General features: G+C 42.2%; 1 protein-coding gene across 1 annotated transcript in view; it reads right to left on the bottom strand.

Annotated features, from left to right (window-relative positions):
- The window catches only part of GATA4 (GATA binding protein 4), an 83,760-nt gene extending 74,716 nt beyond the window's left edge, over nt 1-9,044 (bottom strand). The window contains exon 1 of the mRNA XM_059393381.1: nt 8,969-9,044. The gene's annotated coding sequence lies outside the window, so the exon portion shown is untranslated. The remainder of the gene's footprint in view (nt 1-8,968) is intronic.
- Between the last annotated feature and the right edge of the window lie 16,855 nt (nt 9,045-25,899).

Consider the following 25,899-nt stretch of genomic DNA (forward strand, 5'->3'; position numbering starts at 1 on the left):
TTTATTTTTTTAAAGATTCTATTTATTTATTTGACAGAGAGAGATCACAAGTAGATGGAGAGGCAGGCAGAGAGAGAGAGAGAGAGAGGGAAGCAGGCTCCCTGCTGAGCAGAGAGCCCGATGCGGGACTCAATCCCTGGACCCTGAGATCATGACCTGAGCCGAAGGCAGCGGCTTAATCCACTGAGCCACCCAGGTGCCCCTTTATTTTTTTTAAATATGTAACATTTCTATATCGTTAACTATTTTTTATAGATTTTGTTTACTTATTTATTTGAGAGAGATTGAGAGAGATTGTGCTCAGGAATACAGGGGGAGAGGCACAAGCAGACTGGGCGCTGAACATGGAGCCCACTGCCATGAAGGACTCAATCTCACAACCATGACATCATGACCTGAGCTGAAACTGAGAGCCCAAGGCTGGCTCAACCGACTGAGGCACCCAAGTGTCCCTTTATGTCATTAAGTATTTTAAGGAAACAGTGTGATGGCTAACTATGGGTTTTGCCTTATGTAAACAAGCTCTTACTGTTGAGAGTTCATGTTATTTTCTGCTTTTTGCTACAATAAATAGAAGTTTGAGGTATCCTTGTCAAACTGATATAAATTTTGGTAAGTAGAGCACCTTATAAGCCTCTGATTATTTCCTTGGGGTAAATTTCTATTGCTGGAAAAGTGGGTCAAAGAATATGAACACTTATTAGGTTTTGGATCCATATTGCAAACTTGCCTTCTAGAAATGTTGCTTCCAAAATTTCCAGTACCACCAGCAGCACTCAATTTTGTGTAAGATAACTTAAAAATATACTTATCAATTTGTCAGGCAAATTTCCATCCTTTACCAGACAAATTTAATTTCTGAAGGGCTTTGAGACTATGTGCAAGAAACAAAACTAACAAAACCACATGAAACCAAGGGGGATAGTGGTGCCTAGATGAATAAATCCCACTATGAAGATTATTTCCGGGACCAGGGAGAGGTTCTGCCTGTCCTGTGAAGTTTTTTTTTTTTGTTGTTGTTGTTTTAAGACTTTATTTACTTATTTGAGAGAGAGAGAGAGAGAGACTAAGAGAGCAAGAGCATGCCTGAGTGGAGGAAGGGCAGAGGGAGAGGGAGAAGCAGAATCTCAGCTGAGCAGGGGGTCTGATCAAGGGCTTGGTCCCAGGACAGACTGAGCTGAAGGCAGATGTTAAAGCACTGAGCCACCCACGTGCCCTGTACTGTAAAGTTTATGAGGAATTCATAAATGAAAAAGAAATGTTAAGAAATTTACCGAAGATAACACAGCCAGTAAGTAGTACAGATGGGATTCAAATCATATTATTGTAACACTGGAGTCCAAACTTTTACCTCTGACCCAGGGACAATTTGCACTTAGTGTTTCATCAGATCTAAAGTTTCCAGGACATTCTTTGTCATGATCGTATTGTCCAGAAATTGCCTTTTATAGCCTTTATGTTTTTAACCAGCAAATGAGAATAATCTCGGATTATCTACAAAGGGAAAGTTTATCTTTGAAGAAGGTGGCTCTCAACTTTGAAAAGCACATTCATACATCTTATTTCTTGCATATGCCAGAAATAGAGGAGAAATAACTCTCTTGATGTCACCCAGTTTGCAGGTGGTTGCATCAGGACCAGAAACAGACTCTGGTGATTCTTTGGCTACTGCCTATATTGTTTTCCATGCTAACAGATATCCTCTATTGGACAAATGAGGATTAACTAAGGCCCATAGAGCCTTAAAGTTTCACGGGGATGGTGTCCAGAACCTGGGATCTCCCTTCCCAAGAGACTTCTGAAGGGGAAGTGGCACAGCTGGGTTCTTGGGGTATTGTGGGTTGCAGCAGCTTGAGAGACTTAGCACTGTGAGCTTAGGTGTGGGCAGGCAGTGAAGGTCTTCTCTGGGGGGGGGGGGGGAAGACCTGCCAGTCCAGTGAGTCACTTTCAAGTGGAAAACCCAGGCAGGAGTGATTATTACTGAGCCAGTTGAGGGTAGAGACTGTTGCCGGCCTTCTGGGGAGGGGATTCCTGCATTGAATGGAAGGCTGAAGCAGATAACCTCTGGGGCCCTTCTAGCTCCCGACGTCTCTGATTTGTATGTGTTGGAGTAAAAGAAGTGAGCAGTCACGGGACTGGAATAGTTGATTTAGGGTCCCACCCCAGTCGCCAGTGGAGTTCTCATCTTGGGCAAATAATTTAACCTGTCAGTACAAGGCACAATGCCTGGCGCAGAGGAAAGCTCTGTAAATGTTTGCTGAATGAATGAACGAAAGAATGGTGGATGGATTTAAGTCTCTCAAGTCCCGAGGAATACTGGTGAATATTGGATTCTTCCAGTGCCCTTTGACTGGTGTGGAGTTTGAAAGAGACAATATAAAATATATTGAACTTCTTAAAAGGAAACGCGATCCCCTGAACCCAAAGGGATTCTAATTCATCTTTATACTGACAATGGGTAGAATTTTATTTACCAGTGTCAAGAAGCATACCATGCAGCAATCAGTTTTGAGTCCACACAAAATTCTCTACTTCATTAATCCTTTCTGTCGCCAAATGGGGCAACTCAAAGCCTCCTAGAACAGGGTGGGGCAGCCAGACCGCATCCCTCCCTCTACCCCCGCCCCGATAAATGCTGAGGTCTAATGGATTGTTCAAGCCGCTGTCCAGATTAGATAGCGAGCCCCTTCGTTATCGTGGCTGGAGCAAACCCCGGCGGCCACTACGATGAGAGCTTTCTAAGGCAGCCCTGAGAAGCCTGGGGGGAATCCAGAGGCCAAAGGAGAGCAGAGAGCTGCTGACAAATCCTGGGGCCCCAAGGCTGTTTCCACATAGAGCCTCTTCTCAGAACTTGCCCAGGACCCTCGATCCTGTACCCACTCCCATAGCATTTAAGGAAGCAAATATCTGATGTGGTCAGTAGTTACTATCTGAATTCTAGGGAGTACTAAGACAGTAACTCCTGAATTCTGCTTGTCAACTTTCAAGAAGCTAGGAACACTTGGAAGACATCCCCCCCACCCTTGATATCAGAGAGGCGCATTTGCACAGCGACTACTACATCAGGAGGGCTGTATCTCTCCTAAATTTTTTGTTGTTTTTAAATTACCCCAGAGGAAGCATAGCTGCCTTTCTGATCTCCCTTCCTAATTCTCTGTGCTCAAGTTTTTACCTGTTAATGACTGCTTCTTAAGGAAAAGTTTCTTTAGTTTTAAGTGTCTTAAAGAAACCTTAAGTTTTTTTCTTATGAGTTATTTTTTTTTCTGTCTCCAGTTATTATCTAAAAGTAAAAAAAGATCTATTTATTAACACTTATAAAAAGAAAATTTCATGTATGCTCTAACAACAAATTCTACATAAAACAATGACAAATGCTCAAAATCATTATTTATCTACAAGGATATACTAATTGTTCTATCGTTACTAAGATAGAATTACTGTGATATAACAGAAAGCAAATAAAATCTTAGCTGGTGAACAAGGGAAAGTTATCTATTTATACCGTATCAATTTCCTGTTAAATCTTGCAGTTAGTGAAAAGCCATAATAAATGGTGTGGCAGGACAAATCTTCTGGCTCAGTATGTAATGTTTCTACATTAAAAGAAAAAACCCTGCATCGTGGGTTTTTTTTTATTATTATTTTTTGTGAATCAGTGGCACCCCACCTAGTCATAGGAAAATGATTTTATAGTGTGCTATTTATTTAGAGGTGGAAATTTAAGAAATCTCTTAAGGGCAAACACACAGCTACTGTTTAGTTCAATATCCAGAAATTAAAATAACTTGCCAACAGGACGGCTTCTCATTCACCCAACAAGACATCTATATCCAGTAAGTTCTACATGGAAGCAGCACATCCAAATTAATAAAAACGAATTTACCATGAGGAGTAATCATCTAGAATTAGGATGAGAAAAGAACAAACGAGACACTGGAAATTTTAAAGGTGGAACGTGTGTCCGGGATCATCCCGCAGTCGCTAAAATCAGCAGGGTCTGCAGCCAACAAGGACCGGGCGAAACTGAAAGGCACTCAGGTTAAAAGAAAGAAAGAAAGAAAAGAAAGAAAGAAAGAAAGAAAGAAAGAAAGAAAGAAAGAAAGAAAGAAAGAAAGAAAGAGCGGGCAAATTTTATAGATAAAGGACAAAGTAAAGGGGAAGGATTTTGATTAAGCTAGGAAAGGAAACGCAGGAATTGAATTAGAGGGAGAAGAACGAGAATCCTAGAGGGAGGCGGGGGTGGGTGAGGATGAACGAAGGAAAGGAGAAAACGAGGAAAGTTAAGACAATACTAAACGAATAAAGAAAATCCCTAAGACCCTTGCGTAGGCTGGATGAGAGAGAACAACACAACACAGTATCTTAAAAAAAAAAAAAAAAAGCCGCAGCCATTCCAAACTCCGCGCTGTCGAACACCGACCCCTGCGAACGCCTCACCCGGCGCCTGGACACCCGGCCCCCCGCGCGGGCATCTGCTCCAGGGATTGCCGCCCCTGCCCCTGCCCCTGCCCCTGGGCTTAGCGAACTGTGTGGTTTGGGAAGGGTCTGCGGACAGTCTTTTTTAAGACCGGGAGGACGGGTGCTGGAGAGCTGTCGAGTTTGCGGCCGAGAAATGATAAAAAAAAGACAGTGCCCTTCCCCAGAACTCCAGCTTGCCCGGGCCTGGGAATGCAGTGGCTTCTGCACGAGCCCCAGGTCCCGAAGCGTCGAGAATCGCTACTTCCGGCCTCCGCGCTGGCCAGGGACGAACTGAAAATATTAAGGCTCTTTGAACCCGGCTGAGGGAGAATCTCTGAACTCTGTGTCTGTAGCCACTAAGCCCTCTTGCTCGGGGTGCCATCCATGCCCCTTAGTAGTCCTCCGAGAAAGGACTGAACCAGTGCCTTGCGGACTGGAGTCGGATTCGCTGTGACCCTCGACTAGGGTGGGAAGGAGCTGTCTCTCTGCACAGGGATGTTGAAATGTAGAGCAGCCTAAGTCGTGGGGAGTGTGTGTGTGTGTGTGTGTGTGTGCGCGTGCGTGTGTGAGCGCGCGCGTGTGTAAGGAATTCCCGTTTAGATGAAACTCCTGTTGTAATTCTTGGCCTCTTCTGGAACCTTACGTGGGCGGTAGCGCCTGGAAAGACAGCAGAGGGACGCGGCTTCGCTCCCTCCTTGCTGCCCTAACCGAATGGGGGCAACAACGTTGGGGCGAGCGGGTCCAGGGTCGCGCCAGCCCCCGCACTTGGAAAGGCGCGTGCAGGCGGCGGGTGCATGCTCTGTCCCCCTTCTCCGCAGCTCCCGGGTCCCTCTCCGCGTTGAGCATCCCCCGGGCTCTGAGCTCCGCCAAAGGGCTCCCGCGGATAGGGCGATCCCGGACGCGTTTTGAGCAGTACCAGGGCCAGGCCCGAGGTCACAAGACTGATCGAGACCTGGACTCTGCAGTCTGCGGCCTGGGCTTTCTCAGCCATTAGCCCTGTTCGGGGACGTTGGATCCCGCTTGGATCCTGGGGCTGGAGACGAGACCCTGGAGACAGCTGGAGCGATCCCCGTCCGAGGTGACCTGACCTATGCGGCGCCATAATGGTTGAAGGCATTCAAACCAATGTAACCTCGGCCTCGCCAGGAATAGAAATGATAAGAGGAAGTTCCGCTGCTAAGTGGCAAAGAGCTCAAACGGTCTAGTTGTTTATTTGCAAAGATCCGCTGGTTCAAGAAGGTAGTGTCGCGCGCTCAGGGTTTCCTCTGAGCCTCCTGTTGTTCCAAGAGCCCTCTCCACCACCACCGCCTCTTTCTCCATCTGGTCACTCGGGCTTTGTACGGAAGGCTCAGCCGGAGGGACCAGAGGCTCAGGGAAGTTAAACGCACCCGACGGGACAGTAGCGTTCTTTGGGGCTTCCATCCCAGGCTGCGTACTTCTCATTGGGGCTTGCTCTTGGCAAGGTCGTCTCTGATCAGGGGTCCTTGATTTGAGGCCCTTTGCGGGACACCCCAGCAATGTAACTTTGGGCAGAGTAACTTCTCCCGTCAAACGAGGTGTGGGAGAAACACCACCTCGATGTGAAATGAATTTGTAAACTCTGAAGCACCATCCAAAAGGGCTTAAAACTGATCACTGATTAATACGGCCATCGCCTTTCTTCTTTCTTTCTTTCTTTTTTTTTTTTTTTGGCTTTAGGGGTAATTCTCCGCCTCTTTGAGGGGTCCCTGAAGCTTTATTGAGTGTTCACCTTATTTGGGAGTGTCCATTACCCACTCCCCGCTCTTCTGTCCCTTAAAAAAAGTTATTTTTCAATTCCTCTCCAAACTTTCGACGCGGTTAGGACTGGTCGTCCCAGACCCGGCCCATTAAGGCCTGCTCGGGACATTTTCAAGGTCGTTATTCCCTCTAGGCCGCGCCACGAGGATCCCACCCAGTCCGCTGGACCGGGTCCCTCTCCCCAGCTCCGGCTGCCTCCCGTACTGTGGCCCAGGGCTCCTGCCTTGCGCGCCCGATGCTGGCGCCCAGACTTGGAACTCAGCAGTCCCGGGTTGCTTTTCATTCCGCCGGCAGCCTTAAGAGGGCTGTTCCCTTTCCTACCCTCCGCCAGAGCCTGACGCCGCCGGGTTTATTGACCTTAGATCGGCTGCGGGGCTTATCAACCTCGGCCGAGAGTCCCGCGGCGCACGACCCACCACCCTCTACCCCCCAACCCCCAGAGGCACGGTGGGAGACCTTCTTAAGTTTTTCTAGAAACCTGTCCTTGCCGCCCCATCCCGACTCCGTTCCCAGAACCCACAGAAAAATCGCCTGATTCTTGTGATCCTGAAGAGAACCGAGGCAGAGCTTTGAGGGCCACGGACATTTTCCCGTGTCGCCCTTTTATCTAGATAAGGCAGGTGAAAGTGCCTCCCTCCCTCCCAATTATTCGGATAATTGTCTCGAATCTCCACTTGGTGCTGTGTTTAGACAGTTGGAGATTGATCGTTTGAATTTCTTCAGTATCTGTCCTACCTCAGCCCTCAACACCCTCTTCTCTACTGTCCCCAGCCCTAAAACATCTCTGGGCTTAGACATACAGACTGTAAATTTACGTCTTATAAATCGCTTGGCAAATATAACTAGGCATTAGAAAGTCATTTGAAATGGATATTTTATTGGGCTTGAAAACTAGAACAAGGATAAAGAGCAATGTACTACCATTTCCTCAATACCAACCCCACAAAACTCTTACCTCCCCCCTGCATTGAACGGGCCAATGCAAAATCACTTTTACAGACAAATTCTTTAGAAGACAGAGGGAATGTCTATGTCACTAAAAATGACCTGCAATGTATTCTGTAAAAAATTCATAAACTGGGATTTAAAAATATCCATTTACTACAGGCCGATTTATCAAAATAAGACTAATAGAAACAAAACAATGATCACTACTACTAATAAACAAACCTAACCGATTTTGTGATGATAGAGTGTGAGATTCTAGCAGCCTTTCACAGTAAGGTTTTCCCTTATTTTCAGATCAGCACTTCCTTAATCTTGCACAGCTAAAGACCTTTCAATTTCCTTTAATTTTGGCGAATATGCAGAAGAGTGAGAATGTCTGCATGGGAAGAAAAGAGAAGTGGGGGGAGAGGGAGGGGCAACAGGAGCTATGTCAGGGGAAGATAAGTAAAGCAGATGAGTGTAAATTTTGAAACAGCTTTTTAATTCATCCTGCTGGAAGCAAGGCTTCGGGAGAGGGAAACATGAAGGAACAATTTTCCATTCTCTGCTAGTATTTGTAGTCAGTGCACAGACACCAAGAAGCTTTGCACTAAATCCTATCCAATTCCAAAATAGCATTTGCTTAGTCCTATAGAGTTAAAATATGCCATAGTCTTTGGGCAAGGGGAGGACTATCAGACAAGCAGTTGATTTTGAACTCTGCCAGAGCCTTAGCTGTCAGGTAATGCTTCACTGTGACTCCCAGTCTTCTCCTTCTCCACTGTGTCTTCTCAAAGCTGCTCCTCTTGTCTTTACCCTCATCTGTCCTTTTCTTTTGGACTCAGCCCTTTCCTCTGCCAGATAGAATTCAAAGCTCCTTTGCCCCAGCTCTGGATTTAGAGGAAGCAGAGATAGTTTTGACTTGGGAGCAAAAGCATATGCAGCCAAGCTCTTCAAAGCATGACGTGGGCTTTGTACAATCATTGCGGTTCACTTGCAAAACCCACCACTCCTCCTCCTCCCCATTACATACCTGGCTCCAGGATAAATGAAAAATTAAACCCTACACCTATCCTGGCTGACCCTTGGCCTATAAAGAGGCAAAGCAAAGTGTCAACTTCTGAGGCCTATTCACGATCTAGCCAATGAAGCCAACAGGAAACACTGGTGAGACTTTCTGCCCTGAAAGCATACTGGACAGGTCTGACATGGGTCAGGAAGGTTTGCCTTAGTTTTCTCAGGGGTTCTCAAGACAGAGCATCAGCAGCACAGCCCCCTGGGTGAGGGGGAAGCCTAGTGATCTGGGTGTGTCCGGGGAAGCAAAGGCAAGAGCCCCCCCCCCCCAGCACCTGGTCAAATGCGTTTAATTGTGTGGTATGTATTTGTTTACTTTTTCTTAGGAGATGGACCATTCCCATCGATTTCTGGTTGTTGGAGTGGGAGGCTGAACCCGGAAATGGAGAAACTAAAATGCTACCAGGTTGTGAGAAAGAGAAAGAGAAAAAGTGGGAAAGGAAGCCTTGCCTTTGCCTCCGCGGCCAGGCCCGCCAATATTCTCCTCCTTTCTTCCTGTCCTCGAAAGTCTGAGGGCTTCTTGCTCATCCTCAGGCACGCACTGGTAGGTCCTTTCTCTCCCCCTTTCCTCCACCTCCCCTTTCCCCACAGTCTCCGACTCGGCGCTCCCACCGACCATCTATTCCTTCCGCTTAGCGGCTCTGGGCCCTCCTGGTGGCCTCCTGGTAGCCTGCATCTCCCTCTTTCCCCCGATGGAGGGTTCCCCCAGGAAGGCCAGGAAAGGACTTACCCACAGTGGGAGAGGCTCCCCGCCGCCGAGTGCAAGGCAGACTCTCAGGAACGGTCTCCCTCCCTCAGTCTCAGGGATTCCAGGCTGCTCTCAGCCGGTGGGAGGGAGGCGTTGTGAGCTGCGTCTCCCAGCTCCCTCAGAGCTCCCAGCTTTCCCCTCGGAATTCGATAACAGGAAAAATAGATAAGAGAAGTGGTTCATTAATTCAGCAAGCATTTTTTTTGGGGGGGGGAGGGGTGGTTTGTATACAAGTGGAAGGAAACCCTGTTAGGGAACATGTTCCTAGTAGAACATTTTTTAAAAAGTCAATGTTCACAAGGTTCCAGAGATGCTTCCGGAAGGTCACTCAGAAGGACTGAGACGGGCAGGAAGCAAACTTAAGGAATCACCATTTGTGGGGAAAAGTGCTGGCTTCACAGCAGGAGGCTTCTTCACCCCAAGTCTCTCTCAAGAGGCTTCTCCTGCCTTCCTGAGGTATATGCTGACTGCTTCCCATGGCCAGCTTTGGTGCCACCGACCCCTGAGGGTCAAAATCACAGTAAAGGCAGTACTGTTCTTCCTAGTATGGCAATCCAAAATAACAGATTTTCAAAGCACTAGTTCCTGTAGAATTTCCAGAGCTCCTCACAACAGGAGCAGGTGGGCAGATCATGTAACAGTAAGAGAGAATTGAGACAATTGAACTCAGAGAGGTTAGAAATGGGACCGTGGCCCAGTCACCCGGCAAGGAAGGGGTATGTGATTCATTGATTCCTCACCTGGCCATAAAGAAATCACTACGTTTTTAGAGTTGGAAGAATCCTCAGAATTCCAGTCTCCTATCCAGAGCAGGAATCCCCAGTGAGGTGATTATCTGTACTCTGTTTGAATACTCCCGGTATGGGGAGCTCATCACTCTACATTGCATGGAGGTACAGCTCTATTGGCTGCCACACTTCCCAGTCCCCCAAATGATGCAAGATTGCAGGGCTGTGCCAGTCACACAAGAAGAAATGAGGTGGTGGCTGTGGCCTGATTGGAGACATCAGGCAACCAGGTGAGAATTCTACCCACTCAGGCCTTGCATGAGTTAGAGTGAGTTTCATCTGTGGAGTTGGTATCTCCCAAAGGCAGTTCTTTTTTTTTTTTTTTTTTTTTAAGAATTCCTTTTTTAAAAAAAAAAAAAATTATTTATTTATTTGACAGAGAGAGATCACAAGTAGGCAGAGAGGCAGGCAGAGAGAGAGGGGGAAACAGATTTCCTGCTGAGCAGAGAACCTGATGCGGGGCTCCATCTCAGGACCCCCAGGACCCCCAGGACCCTGGGATCATGACCTGAGCCCAAGGCAGAGGCTTAACCCACTGAGCCACCCAGGCGCCCCCAAAGGCAATTCTTAATAAGAAGGAGAAACACAGCACCTTTATATTTTAGCCTATTTCCCACGTCCCAGACTCTCAGAATCTTTACAACAATCCTCTGCAAAGTGAGGAGAGAACGTGCAAGCAATGATTTTTTTTTCCACATGGAGACCAGGGAACCTGAAACAGAAAAGGGAAGTGAACTGCCAGAAGTTAAAAAGCACATGTACGGTGGAAAAGAAATAAGGGAGATGAACGTCTGGGAAAAAAAGGGAAAACATAAGGGGAAAATGAATATTTTTCTCTTCTAAGAATTTTCCGTTATGAATGTTTTCGTAAGTGATGAATAAGGTGTCTATTATTGTTATCTGTCTTTACACTCTTCCCCCGCCAAATAGCTTGTAGAAACTACGCCACAGGAAGATTTTAGTGTAAAACTCTCTGTGGTGTCAGATCATTAAAATTCCTAAAGAGTGAGCTGAAGAGTATAAGGCTGAGATGCAGAAGCTTGGGTCCACCTTCTTTCTCCTGGGGCAGGGTGTCTGTGCGAGAGGATTGCCTTGTTCCCACGTGACTTCCCTTAATGGACTTTCAAAAAATCATCATGGTAAAATATACATAACATAGAATTTACCATCAGAACCATTTTTAAGTATGTATCCTCTTCCCAAGCTGAAACTCTGTCTTCATGGAACATTTAACTCCCCATTCCCCTTCCCCCAGCCCCTCCCATAACCCCCATTCTCCTGTGTGTCTCTATGAATTTGAGTATTCTATGTGGAAGATAAGTGAAATCATAAAGAATTTATCCTTTTATAAATGGCTTATTTCATTTAGTATAATGTCTTCAAGGTTCATCGTGTTGTAGCATGTGCCAGAATTTTCTTCCTTTTTTAAGACTGAAGAAAATTCCATCATATGAATAGATGGCTTTTGTTGACCCATTCATCCATGGATGGACATTTTGGCTGTTGTGAATAATGCCGCTCTGAGCATGGGTATGCAAATACCTGTTTTCAATTCTTATGGGCATATCATCAGAAGTGGAATTGCTGGACCATAAAACAGTCTATGTTTAATTTCTGGAGGAAGTGCTATACTGTTTCCCACTCCTTATGGAGTTCTGATCTAAAATTTGGAGAGGAGCTATCCATCCTTTTAAGCAGCAAAGACCTGGAAGCAGCAGCTTCCACTTATCCTAGTTAGGGTTCTGTCCAGGGGCAGACTGCCCTGCTTGCTCAGAAGTTTGTCAAAGGGAAGGATTTTGCAGTACAGAAGGAGGTAGCGCACGAGATTCTCTTGTGAATTACACTGCAGCAGAGAGAACACTTACCTCTTTATTAAAAGATTAAGGGACGTGCCTTCTGACATCAAGGTGCAGTGACCACAGCATCTGGGCTTGAATTCCAGCTCTGAAATCTTTTTTGCCTCGATTTTCTACACGTGACCACAAGAACCCAGGAGCCTCCCAGCATAACCGCTGGGGCCAGCAATGCCCAGGAAATGCAAGCTATAGACTGCACGTTTTTGTGTGTGTTCAGAAATTTTAAAAATAAAAACAATCATGGGATAGTTCATGAAACTTCACATGTTTTAATTTCTCCCTCCATTTCTGATTTTTTTTCTGTGTGTGTGCGTGAGGTGGAGGAAAGCCCATTTTGGTCCTCTGTGGTTTCAAACTTTCCAAAGGTTTTTATGTATTTGGGGGAACCTGAAACTTCACCGTCCTGAGACTTGCTTTGGGGCTCTGTCCAGGCTACCACAGGCCTTTCCTGGAAGAGGTAGGAGTCCTTGGCCCCTCACTGACCAGAATGGTGAAGGGTGACGTGGTGAGACAGGACCAGGAAAGTCAGCTATGCTTTGGGCTCAGAATTAGCAAAGCCTCCTGCCAGCTACTACTCAGTGTGCACATCTGGAAAAAAAGCAGAGTATCAGACATGCTCATGTGCTTGTCCTATTCAGTCAGAAGGTAACCCCAGAGAAGAAGATGACAGAACTACTAATAAGAGCAGCCAGAACTCTCTAAAAATCACTCAAGACCTACACCAGGGAGAGAGCCTGAGACAGACTTTCCGAGGATCTCAGGAACACCTGTTTTTAGATCTGTTTTCCCTATTCTTCAACACACACACACACACACACACGCAAACACACACACAGAGTTTTCATTAGCTTTTTATTATCAGTGTTACATATTTATTGCTAAAATTGAAAGTACTATAGACAGTAGGGATGCCTGGGTGGCTCAGTCGGTTAAGCGTCTGTCTTCGGCTCAGGTCCTGGAATGGAGCCCTGCATCAGAGTCCCTGCTCAGAGAGGAGTCTGCTTCTCCTTCTTTCTGCTGCTTGCCCTGCTTGTTCTCTCCCTCTTTCTGACAAATAAAGAAATAAAATCTTAAAAAAAATAAAAGTACTCTAGAAGGTGGAAAGCGATAGTCTTTCTTACCACCTGCCCCTCTTTTCTCACCAAATAACTCTTAAATTCTGACTTCCCTTCTGAAGACTGTTCTTTCTCTGGGGTATTTGACAGTGAACTTATGATGAAGAGACAATCTCCAGAAATTACATTTCTTCCTCTTGCATGAGTAAATTAATTAACATCTTTAAGCCTCTGTTTTCAAATCTATACAATGGGCATGATAGCGGTTCTTATCTTGTAGGGTTTCTATGAGGGTTTCAAAAAATATTTTCTTTTTTTAAAAAAAAGATTTTATTTATTTATATGACAGAGTCACAGTGAGAGAGGGAACACAAGCAGGGGGAGTGGGAGAAGGAGAAGCAGGCTTCTCTCCGAGCAAGGAGCCCAATGTGGGGCTCAATCCCATGACCCTGGAACCATGACCTGAGCCAAAGGCAGATGCTTAATGACTGAGCCACCCAGACGCCCCAGGGTTCCTATGAAGGTTAAATGAGATGGGAAGCATTTAGTGTGAAGCCTGGCATTAAATGAATGAATGAATGGATGGATGAATGAACAAACGAGTGAATGAATTGTTATTAATATTATATATATTATTAACTGTGGGCAGAAGAGGAGGCTTGCCTTTAGCCCAGTGACCCTGCTCTGGCCACATGTGCCAACCTGTGTCCAGGCAGGAAATCTGTGAACAGTTGCCTGGTAAGTGCTGACCAGTTGTCCAAGAAACCTTCCAGGCTCGAGAGCTAATGGCTGCTCTGTCCTTACCAGGCAGTTCCTCCTACTGTGATGACATTACTGTTGCTAAGTATCTCCTTGGGACCAGGAGGCCCTAGGGTGACTAGCTTTTGGTAAGGGTGGGTACCTTATTTGGGCCTGGGTCTTTAGAAGATCTCCTTGACTCTAGTAGCACCTGCAGTCCCCGTGGCCTGGGCAGAGGGGAGGACAATGGGAAAACAATGGTCTGCGGGGCCAGGTTCTGACTTAATTGCATTTCCACCCTGTTCTGACTTCTCTCTCTTCTCTAGCCTCTCCATTTCCAATTTTAAAAAAATTAAGATACAATTCACATCTCTTAAAATTCACTCTTATAAAATGTACCGTTCAGTGATTTTTAGTGTACCCACAGGCTGTGCAATCATCACCACTATCTAAATCCAGAACATTTCTATCACCCTACTGCAATTCAACTGGATTCACTAGATGTTTACTGAAAGTTTCTTCAGTACAATCCCAGGCTCTCTAGTTAGAGCAGTCCTTGGGGTTTTGTTAGTCTCATTTCATTGCAGCTTGATCTTCTGTGTCTGTACCCCCCGTCTCCCTCCCTCTTGTCCTGCACTTTGACTTGACGAGCCAGGTCCCTATGAATGGCGACAGTTCCTTGGGTTCTCATCATGTACCAAGCATGAGGCTGAGCACTTCGTGTGCATTTTCTCTTACCCTTTTATCTAACTCCACGGAAGGGCCTTGAACTCGGGACTGCTAGCCTCAACCCTGATATTCTTCTTGCCGTGCCAGCGGACTCTGAACCTCATTGGGCCCTCCCTCAAGGATGTTCGCCTCGTGCTCTCTGCTAGGTAATACTTGTGTAGCAGTTTACAGTTTGGCAAGCACTCACCTCTGTTCTCTCATGTGACCCATTAACCTTGTATGTACAAGAGCCAAAATTCTTTCCCTCCTTGGAAACTAGATGCCCCCTCCCCGACTAGATCCATCAGATTCCAGGCGTTTCAGTTGTGTCCAAGACCAAGGCAACATTTTGTTATTCTCACGTAACTGACATCCTATTCAGATCAGTCTTTTCATAAAGCCGGGGTTCAATGTGTACATATTTGCAAGCTCCTCTCTTTATTATATAAATTGCATGTTTGGGTTTGCTTGTTTCTCCTTGTGGAACATAAAGTCTGCAGGGTTAGGGACTGTCTGAAAATTTCCTTTTTTAAGGGTGGAGAGGACTTTTATGGAAGACTAGTCCCAGTACTTGGCCTCTCTCTTCCCTTCCTCAAGTGGCAGAATCCTCTTTCCTATGGGACATCTATTTTTACTGGCTTAGTTGGAACGAGTGTCCCAAGTTGGCCAATTTGAAGATGCACTCAGAGTTTTCCTGAGAATTTCCAGCCAGGGTGAATGATGAAAAAGCCATCTGTCTCTTGGGCTTCCAGAGTTGGTGGAATGTGCATCTTCAAGGTCCACACATGGAAGAGGGTCTGCTAGGTAATGAGGACATTGATGACTCATTTTGAACCCCTAGATGCAACTACACCTTTACTAAGCAGATTGGAATTTTTTTAGACACTTGAAATGGGATGAGTACCAACATAGGTCTGCACACACAGAATAATTTAGAATTTCATTAACTGACTAGCCTGTATGAATGAGGAGGTTGTGGAATTGAAGAAACAGAATTTCCTTTCTTTTCATTGTATGACAATTTCTATCAAATTCTAAGTGATCAAGCCTCATTTGACATTATATACTTTAAAAGGAAGATAGTGCCATCATTGTTCTCATCTTTGGCCATCCTTTGTAGTTTATTAAAAGAGATGTGTACAATTAAAATAGAGGAGGGGCGCCTGGGGAGCTCAGTCAATTAAGCATCTGCCTTAGGCTCCGGTCATGATCTCAGGGTCCTGGGATCAAGTCCTACATTGGGGGGGGGGAAGGTCCCTGCTCAGCAGGAGGTCTGCTTCTCCCTCTACCCTTCCCCCCTGCTCATGATCTTTTCTCTCACTTTCTGTCTCAAATAAATAAATAAAATCTTAAAAAAAAGAAAAGAAAATAGAGGAAAGGACTCATTATAACCCAAAGGTTCTTCCTTTTATAGGCCTTAGGTCATAGGAAAGTCTCTTGGCTGCTAATACACCACGGAGTACATACAATAATGTTTAATATAATAAGTTTATATAATTAATAAGTTTAATATATAAACATTATATGTACATACATTAATTAACAATTAATTAATATAATAAATATATTAATGTTTGATTTAAAAGATTATATATATTCATGGAAAGATTGAAAGACAGTACAGAGATGTTCCTTATACTTTACAGTTTCCTTCAATGATTATGTCTCACATAGATAAGTACAATATCAAAACCATGAAACTGGACAGTTGTGTGTGTACTGTTCTGTGTCATTTTATCCTATGTATCCTATCACATAACCCTTGCTACAGTTAGGATAAGGAACTATAGCATCACCACAAAGACCCCCTGCCCCTTGTACTACTACTCCTTTCTACTCACACCCAACCCCCTCCCCAACTCCTGGCAACCACTAGCTTTCTCCATCTCTGTAATTCAGTTATTTTGAGAATGTTATATAAATAAAATCATACAGTATATGGCCTTCTGAGATTAGCTTTTTATTTTATTTTATTTTTTAAAAGATTTTATTTATTTATTTGACACAGAGAGAGAGATCACAAGCAGGAAGAGAAGCAGGCAGAGAGAGAGGGGAAAGCAGGCTCCCTGCCGAGCAGACAGCCTGATGCCCTATACAGGGCTTGATCCCAGGACCCTGAGATCATGACCTGAGCCGAAGGCAGAGGCTTAACCCACTGAGCCTCCCAGGTGCCCCTGAGATGGGCTTTTTAAAATCTTCATAATATCCTTGAGATCCATCCAAGTTGTTGGATATATCATTAGTTCATTTCTTTTCATTGTTGAGTAGAATCTCATAGTACGGATTCACCACTGTTTATTTGACCAGCTGAAAAAAATTTTGGCTGTTTTAACTTCTTGGCATTACAAATGGAGCTGCTAAAGTAATTGTGTAGATGTTTTTGTGTGAACATAAGTTTTCATTTCTCTGGGATGAATGCCCAGGAGGGTGATTGCTCCATCACATGGTAATTGTATGTTTAGTTTTGTAAGTAACTGCTAAACTGTCTTCCTGGGTGGCAGTACCATTTTATATTCCACCATCAATGTGTGAGAGATCCAGTTTTTTCACAGCCTTATCAGTATTTGGTATCACACTATTTTTGATTTTAGCTATTCTGATAAGTGTGTAGTGATATTTACCATGGTCTTAATTTGCACTTTCCTGATGGCTAGTGATGTTTCTCAAAAATCTTTCCATGTGCTTATTTACACTTGTATATTCTCCTCAGTGAAATGTCTCTTCATGTCTTTTGCCCATTTTCTAATTGGGTAGTTTCATTTTTTCCCTGTTGAGTTTGAGTGTTCTTTATATATTCTAGATATTAATCTTTTGTCAGATATATGGCTTGCAAATAAGTTTTTCCTGTCTCTAACTTATCTCTTATTTTATTTATTTATTTTAAAAGATTTTATTTATTTGTTTTGAGAAAGAGAGAGTGAGAGAGTGTGTGCATAGGGGTGAGGGGGAGGAGCAGAGAAATTGGGAGAATCAAGTAAAGTGATTTCTCCTATGTTTGTCCACTTTTTCAAAATTATTTTAACTATTCTAATTCTTTTGCCTACCTACATAAATTTTAAAATAATCTTGTCTGTAGTCACAAAAAGTCTTACCGAGATTTTTGCAAGAATTGCATTAAACCTAAATATGAATTTTGAGAGAATTGGCATCTTTGCTATGTTGAGTCTTTCAGTCCATGAACATGGTATATCTCTCCATTTATTTAAATCTTTCTTATTTCTTTCACCAGTGTTTTGTAATTTTTAATATACAGTCTATACATGTTTTGTTAGACTTACTTTTAAGTATTTTTTGAGCAATTGTATACAATACTGTACTTTTAATTTCAGTGTTCTCATGTTCATTGTAACACATATAAAAATATAATTGTTGATCTTGTATCCTATAATATTGCTGAACTCATTTCTTAATTCTAGAAAATTATTTTTGTAGATTCCTTGGGGTTTTCTATGTAGATGATCATGTCACCTGCAAATAGGCATACTTTGTTTCTTCCTTTCTGATCTGCATTCCTTTTGTTTTCTTTATTTGACTTACTGTTCTGGATAGACCTCATACTACGTTGAACAGAAGTGGTAAGAGTGGATATACTTGTCTTATTCTATCTTAAGGAGAAAGGATTCAGTCTTTCACCATTAAGTATAATGTTAACTATAGGTCTTTTATAAATGATCTTTATCAAAGTGAGGATTCTCCCCTTGGAGAGAACTCTTGGTTTGCAGAGAGTTTTCTTTGTGAATGGGGTCAAATTTTTTCAAAAGCCTTTTTCTGTACCAATTGATATGATAATATTATTTATCTTTTTGTGTTTATTAATGTGGTGGATTATGCTTTGATTTTCAAATATTGAACCAGCTGTGCATCCTTGGAATAAATCTTACTGGTCATGATGTGTAATTCTTTTTATATATTGCTGTATTCTATTTACTAATATTTTGTTAAAGATTTTGCTTTTATCTATTTATTTTTTTAGGACTTTGCTTTTATACAAATGAAGGATATTAGTCTGTAATGTTCTTTTTGTGTCTTTCTTAGTGTTGTTTTGGTATCAGGGTAATACTAGCCTTAGAAAATACATTGGGAAATGTCTCCTTCACTTCTGTTTTTAGGGAGAGATTGTGTAGAATTGGTGCCATTTCTTCATATTCATAATATTTGGTAGAATTATCCAATAAAATAATCTGGGTCTGGATATTTCCTTTTTGGGTATTTAAATTACAAAGGTAATATTCTTAAGAGTTATAGGGCTATTTAAATGATATATTTAATAGTAAGTAAGTTGTGGTAGTTTGTTTTTTGGGGAATTGGTCCATTTTATCTAAGTCATCAAACTTACGTGTGTAGAATGGATTGTAGTATTCACTTTTTGTCTTATGATGTCTGTAGGGTCTGAAATAATATTTGTTGTTTCATTTCTGATCTTGGCAATTTGTCTCTTCACCTCCTTTTAAAATTTTCAATTTTGCTAGAGTTTTGTCAATTTTACTGACTTTTTTGAAGAATCAGGTTTTTATTCCATTGATTTTTTTCTCTGTTATCTTTTTATTTTCAAATTCCATTGAAGTCTATTCTTGCCTTCATAATTTCTTTCTTTAACCTGCATTGTATTTATTTCACTCTGATTTTTCTAGTTTCTGGAGGTGGGAGCTTAGATTATTTATTTGAGAACTTTTTCTCTTTTCAAATACAAATGTTTAGTGTTATAAATTTCTTTCTTAGCACTACTTAGGCTATGCCCCTCAAAATTTTTCTTAAAAAATTATATCCTCCTTTACAAATTGAAGAACTAAGTCACAACAAGATTGCAATTCAAGGCACACAACTAGCCAGTGGCAGAGAAACCTCTGACTCCAGGACTAGTTATTTCTCCTGTATTCTACAGCTTACCTTGTGATTTTATTTTACTTTACCACAGTGCTTTTTTTTCTTTTTATTATTTATTTATTTACTTAAAAAAGGATTTTATTTATTTATCAGAGAGAGAGAGAGAGAGCGCACATGCATAAGCAAGAAGAGTGGCAGGCAAAGGAGGAGAGAGAAGCAGGCTCCCTGCCGAGCAAGGAGCTTGAAGTGGGGCTGGATCCCAGGACCCTGAGATCATGACCTGAGGCGAAGGCAGTGGCTTAACCAACGGAGCCACCCAGCTATATCCTTTTTTTCTTTTTAATTGTTTTTTTTTAAATTGAAGTATAATTAGCATACAGTGTTACATTAGTTTAAGGTGAACAATATAGTGATTCACAATTCTCTATGTTAATTAGTGATCATCAAGTTAAGTGTACTCTTTTTTTTGTTGTTGTTAGTTTCAGAGGTAGAATTTAGTGATTCATCAGTTGCATATAACACCCAGTACTCATTACATCAAGTGCCCTCCTTAATGTCCATCACCCAATTATCCTTTCCACCCACCACCCTTCTAGCAACCCTCAGTTTATTTCCTAGAATTTAATGTCTCTTATGGTTTGCCTCCCTCTCAGTGTTTTTTTTAAAAACATGGAGATATAATTGAGATAAAATATATTAGTTTCAGGTGAACAGTGTAGGGACTTGGTATTTGTTTATATTGTGAAATGATCACTATAAGTAAGTCTAGTTAACTTCCATCACCTTACATAGCTACAGTTTATTTCTTGTGATGACAACTTTTAAGACTCCTAGCAATTTTCAAATAAACAATCCAGTATTATTAATGATAGTCACCATGCCATACATTACATCCCATGACTTATTTATCTTGTAACTAAAAGTTAGTACCTTTTGACCGTCTTCACTCATTTTGCCTACCCCTCATCCCCCACCTCTGACAACCACCAATCTGTTCTCTGTATCTATGAGTTCATTAAAAAAAAAATTCCACATATAAGTAAGATTATATGGCATTTATCTTTCTTTGTCTGACTTATTTTGCTTAAATAATGCCCTCAGGCTCCATCTATGTTGTCATAAATGGTAAGATTTCATTCTTTTTTTTTATGGATGGGTAATATTCTATTATGCATGTACAATACTTTCTTTATCCATTCTTTTTTTTTTTTTTAAAGATTTTATTTATTTATTTATTTGACAGAAAGAGAGAGAGAGAGAGATCACAGGTAGGCAGAGAGGCAGGCGTTTGGGGGGGTGCGGAGCAGGCTTCCTGCTGAGCAGAGAGCCTGATACAGGGCTTGATCCCAGGACCCTGAGATCATGACCTGAGCAGAAGGCAGAGGCTTAACCCACTGAGCCACCCAGGCGCCCCTTTATCCACTCTTCGGTTGGTGGACACAGATTGTTTCCCTGTTTTGACTATTAAAAATGATTCTGCAGTGAAGATGGGATTGCATGTATCTCTTTGAATTAGTATTTTTATCCTTCAAATTTTTTATGTTGCATTTTCATTCAGTTTTGTATATTTTATGATTTTTCTTGAAACATCCACTTTGAACCATGTATTATTTAGAAGTATGTTGCCAAGTTTCCAAGTATATGGAGATTTTCCAGTTATTTTTCTGCTATTGATTTCTTGTTTTTATTTCATCATGGTCAAAGAACACATTCTGTATGATTTCAATTCTATTAAATTTGTTGAAGTTTGTCTTATGAGTCAGGATATGGCCTATATCAGTTCCATGGACATTTGAATAAAATGTGTATTTTGATGCTGTGTATGTGTTCATTATATCCTGTTGGTTAATGGTGTTCTTACTGTGTTTTTTTTTTTTTTTTTTTAAGATTTTATTTATCTGACACAAAGAGAGAGAAGTCGCAAGTAGGCAGGGAGGCAGGCAGAGAGAGAAGGGGAAGCAGGCTCCCTGCCAAGCAGAGAGCCTGATGTGGGGCTTGATCCCAGGACCCTGAGATCATGACCTGAGCTGAAGGCAGAGGCTTAACCCACTGAGCCACCCATGTTCCCCTTACTGTGTTTTTAAAAGGATCTCTTTGTACAACTTTTTTAGTAGTTGCATAGGTATTGCATTATATGTACATAACTTACCACTATCTACTGGTATCAACATTTTACCAGTTTGAGTGAAATGTAGAAACCTTACTTTACTGTCTCCCATTTATAGTATTTTCTTAAGTATTTCCTCTACATACATTGAAAACCAATCATATCACTGTTATAATTGCAGCTTCAACTGCCAAATAGAATTCTTTTTTTTTTTTTAATTTTTTGCCAAATAGAATTCTAAATATTCAGGGCACCTGGGTGCTTCAGTGGGTTAAACCTCTGCCTTCGGCTCAGGTCATGATCTCAAGGACCTGGGATCGAGCTCCACATCGGGCTCTATGCTCAGTGGGGAGCCTGCTTCCCCCTCTCTCTCTGCCTGCCTCTCTGTCTACTTGTGATTTCTCTCTCTGTGTGTCAAATAAATAAAATATTAAAAAAAAAAAAGAATTCTAAATATTCAAAGAGAAGAAAAATTTGTTGTATTTACCCTTATTTGTGGTGTTCTTTCTCCCTTCCTGGGTTCCAAGATTTTTTTCTTCCTCTGTTATCTTATTTAAAGGACTTCCTTTAGCCATTCTTTTAATGTAGGTCTTTGGCAAAAAATTCTATTAGTTTTCCTTCATTTGAGAATGCTTTGATTTACTCTTATTCTTATTGGATATTTTTGCTGAATATGGAATTCTGAGTTAACAATATGTTTCTCTTAGCATTTAGAAAATATGCCACTTTCTTCTGGCTCCCATGGTTTCTGCTGAGAAATATGCTGTCATTTCAGTTGTTTTTCCCCACAGGTGAGTGTCATTGTTCTCTCACAGTTCTCAAGATTTTATTCTTTGTATTTATTTTTCCAAAGTTTAACTATAATGAAATTTGACATGAATTTTTCGAAATTTATCTTGTTTTGAGGTTCACTCAGTTTTTTCAAATATATAAGTTTATGTCTTTTGCCAAATTTGGAAATTTTCATACTTTTTTAAAAATACCTTTTTAGCCTTGCTCTATTATCCTCTCTTACTAGGAAGAGGTGGAATAAATGGAGAAATATACTATTCTCTTAGATGAGAAAACTCAATATTGAAAGATACACTGATATTTTAGAACTTCACAAATTTATATTGACATTTATTCAAAACACTAAAGGAATAAAAATAGTGATGAAAGAAGAGTAATCATAGGGGACCACTAAATGTTAAAATGTATTATAAAACATTATAAAATGTATTATAAAGCATTATAAAAGTATTATAAAAAGGTATTATAAAAATGAAAGCAATTTGGCGTTGATGTAATAATTTGCAGAAAGATTAATGGAATAGAAATAGGTAGTCCAGAAATATACATGGGTGTTTGCTATATTATAATGTGTCATTTCATTATAAATGTGGCATTTCAGAAAGAACAGATTATGTAATAAAAGTGTTTGGAAAACTGCTAACCATTTGTAAACAAATGTAAACATTTGAGACAAGTGCTGTCTCACACTGTATATATAAAATTTAGTTGGATGGAATATATAAAAAAATAAAACCACAAAAGTTGTAGAAAACATACACTGAACATTTATGTAAACTCAGGGAAGGAAAGACTATCCTATGAATGACAGGTATATGAAAAGTTCTCACAAATTAGTAAGAACAAGACAAGGCTTTGATACAAAATTAGATGAAAGATATGAATAGACATCTCACACAAAAAAAGGAATAAAAATTGCCATACAGAGTTTTAATTACCTGGCAGAGACCTATGTGGGGGCTCGATCTCATGATCCTAATATCATGGCCTGAGCCAAAACCAAGAGTTGAACACTTAACTGACTGAACCACCGAAGTACCCGCAGACTGTGCTTTCTGAAAAACTAAAGTTATCAGATAAAATTACCAAATCATCTGGGCAGCAGAGACTATAGCATTTGGAGAGAGATGTCAGGTAAAATTCAGGCTATATGGGACATAGACTAAAATATGATTTGTTTGTCTGAAATTCCAATTTAACTGGGTATCCTGTGCTTTTATTTGCTAAATCTGGCAACTCTAAATATGGAGAACCCACTACCACTGTTTTGGGGTCTGTAGATGGGGCCATGTGTTGATGGGCATGGTGTGTAAATGTGGGTGTCTTTATAGTTAGGGGGTACTTAGGGCACTGCATTATGGAAGTACCCAGTTCCAGAATTTGGATTAGTACATTATGACAACCCAGAGTTAAGAATAAATTAATATTTAATGAAAGTGGCCTATGAATTGAGTCATGAAAGATGGCGGATTTCTCAGGAATATTATCCAAGTACATAACATAAAATGTTGGACATAATCCCTGCCTGCTCCACCTACTGTTCCCATAATTCCTGTTTTATGATTTGTTTTTCTCAAGTCACTCATGCACACTGATTCACCAATGCCTCAGAGCCTCCCTCTTTCAAGCTGGTCTGTGACTAAGCCGAGGGGGATCGATTCCATAGACTAACTCACTTGGTGCTGCTTTCAGGCTGAAAGGGAAGGAGCTGGGCCAGGAGGAGCCATGCTGAGTTGGTATGTTTCTGGGAGTAAAGTCTCCTCTTAGGAAGGTGAATGAACTCTTTTCTTGCCCTGCTCTACAAGTCACCTTTTCCTGGTCACTTGGTGGAGAGTGCACCCTCTGACAGCCTATTGTCACAGGATGATTTGTTCCCAGTTGTTAAATAGTGTGGCAATTGAGAGTCAGCATCTCAAAGGGCATGCCCTTTTCATTAAAATTAAAACAAACCAACCAACCCGTAAATACAAACATTGAGCTTTAGGTTTCTATCTAAGAAAGGTCTGGAAAGGCACTGCAGATTCAAAGCTAGGGAACCTGGGCGGATGGGATTAAGAGATTGGGGCGTGAGAGTGGGGTAGGCACTTGTACTTTTTATACCTTATACACGTTTGTATTGCATGCCAAAAAAAAAAAAAATCTTTTTACAAAGAAAATGTAATGATTTTTTGATAGGCCAGTAACTAAGCGGTAAAATTAGAGGCCAAATTCTAAACTAGAAGCCACTCCCAAACACAATTATTTTCATTCATTTTGAAATACTGCATTTCCCATGCTCACGCATGGCCCAGCTATAGTCATAAAATGTGTGCTACTTTGTATTCTGCTATGGTGCTCAAAATTTTATCACAGCTGTTTCTCTATGTTGCTATAAATCCTAAGAGTCACTGGAAGGATGGACTTTGAGTTACCAGTGACTTGCATCACCAACTTGTCTTCCTTGACCAGCAGTGGGAGTGGGAGGGATTGGGGGGGTTCTCCCCCCTCCCTTTTTCCATCTGGTAAATGAGGCATCGGAAGTCGGTTTTCTCTGGGGTCCCTTCCAGGTGTCATCTGTTACCTCCACGAAGCATGTCATAAATAATGATCCTTTGGACATAATTCTTTGTAAATCTTTATTTAATCCACCAGCCTTTCTGTTGTAAGATTGTTTGGCGTAACGCGGCTCATCTATCCTCATAATAGACACGTGGTGGTAGATAGAATTTTCACTTTTGTAGAAGGAGAAACTGAGTCCGGAGGTGTGGGATGACTTACCACAGTGTCGGTCTCTTATCAGGGCAGCCCTGGGATTCGGTTGCTTGTGTTATGGGTGATGGATCCCAGACGAGATCTCCAAAAAGCAGACAATACCAGGCGGCTTAAGCGTCATTATTAAATAGATCTATCATGGTCCTGTCAGCTCCCTTTTTTCTCCTCTTTAGATTTCAAGTCACTCTTTTTCTGTGGCATTTCTTTGGTATATATTCATGAATGGACCCTTGGAACCAACACACACACACACACACACACACACACACACAGCAATTTGGTCACACCTAGGAGGCAGATAAAGCTGAAGGGAGCCTGCAGAAGGATCTGGAGATAAAAAGTCCGGTATCTGGGCAGGTAACACCCAATTACAACAGAGCAGTGTTGACTTACACTTTTCCTTATCGGGGGAATCAGGTATTTGTGTAAATCAGAAAAGGATTTGATGGATACTACTTCATTGGAGTCTCCAGCCAAAGGACAGGTTTGGTTAAACAAAATATATATTCTCCTTATCTACAGTGGCAACTATCATGAAACTCCCGTCTCCCTTCTACTCCTCCAAGCCTTATAAAAACGAGGGCCTTATCTCGAGTTTGTAAGAGCCTAACGTCTAGCGGGGTCTGTGCTAAAATCACTCTGACAACGCCGCAGCTCAGGCTCAGCTCGGGCCATTCGGGCAGACGGATGATCTTGGCTTATCTCCAATTGTCCGGACCATAAATGTCTTTTTCTTAAGATGCTTGTTTAGACTACCCCAGGGGTAAAGAACAGGTAGAATCTCGCCTGATGGGAGAAGATCTGCAGACTTGCTCTGTGACGTTCAAGGGCCACGGCGGGAGAGAGCACAGCTCCGAGGAGGAGAGGAGGCCGTGGGTCGCCACCGCCACCAACGCACCCAGAAATGAGAATGCCTGCAACAGTGATGAGATGGGGAGCCCTGGGCAGGGCAGGCTTTGGGTGGTAAGACATTAGGGATGGGGACAGAATCAGAAAAGGGAAGAGGGTTCAAGTGGGGAGAGCAACGTGCATTAGATAAGATGAAGTTGCTGAGATGTTGGGGCCCCTGCTCAAAGAAGCTGGTGGCCTCTCAGGCTTGGTGTCAGGCAGTCACTGGGGGTGGTGGGCGGACTTCAGGTGGAGGCGTCAAAGACCTGCGTGAAGTTCTGCCCCTGACCTGCTGGGAGCCTTGAACAAGGTTCTCTCCCACTCTCGGTTCCTGAACTGGTCTTTTAGGACCATGCTCCATGGTGCCCCATGTCCTGAGGTGCAGGAAGGCAGCAACCCATGACTG

This window comes from Mustela nigripes, chromosome 1 (assembly GCF_022355385.1).
Source record: "Mustela nigripes isolate SB6536 chromosome 1, MUSNIG.SB6536, whole genome shotgun sequence".
NCBI lineage: Eukaryota > Metazoa > Chordata > Mammalia > Carnivora > Mustelidae > Mustela > Mustela nigripes.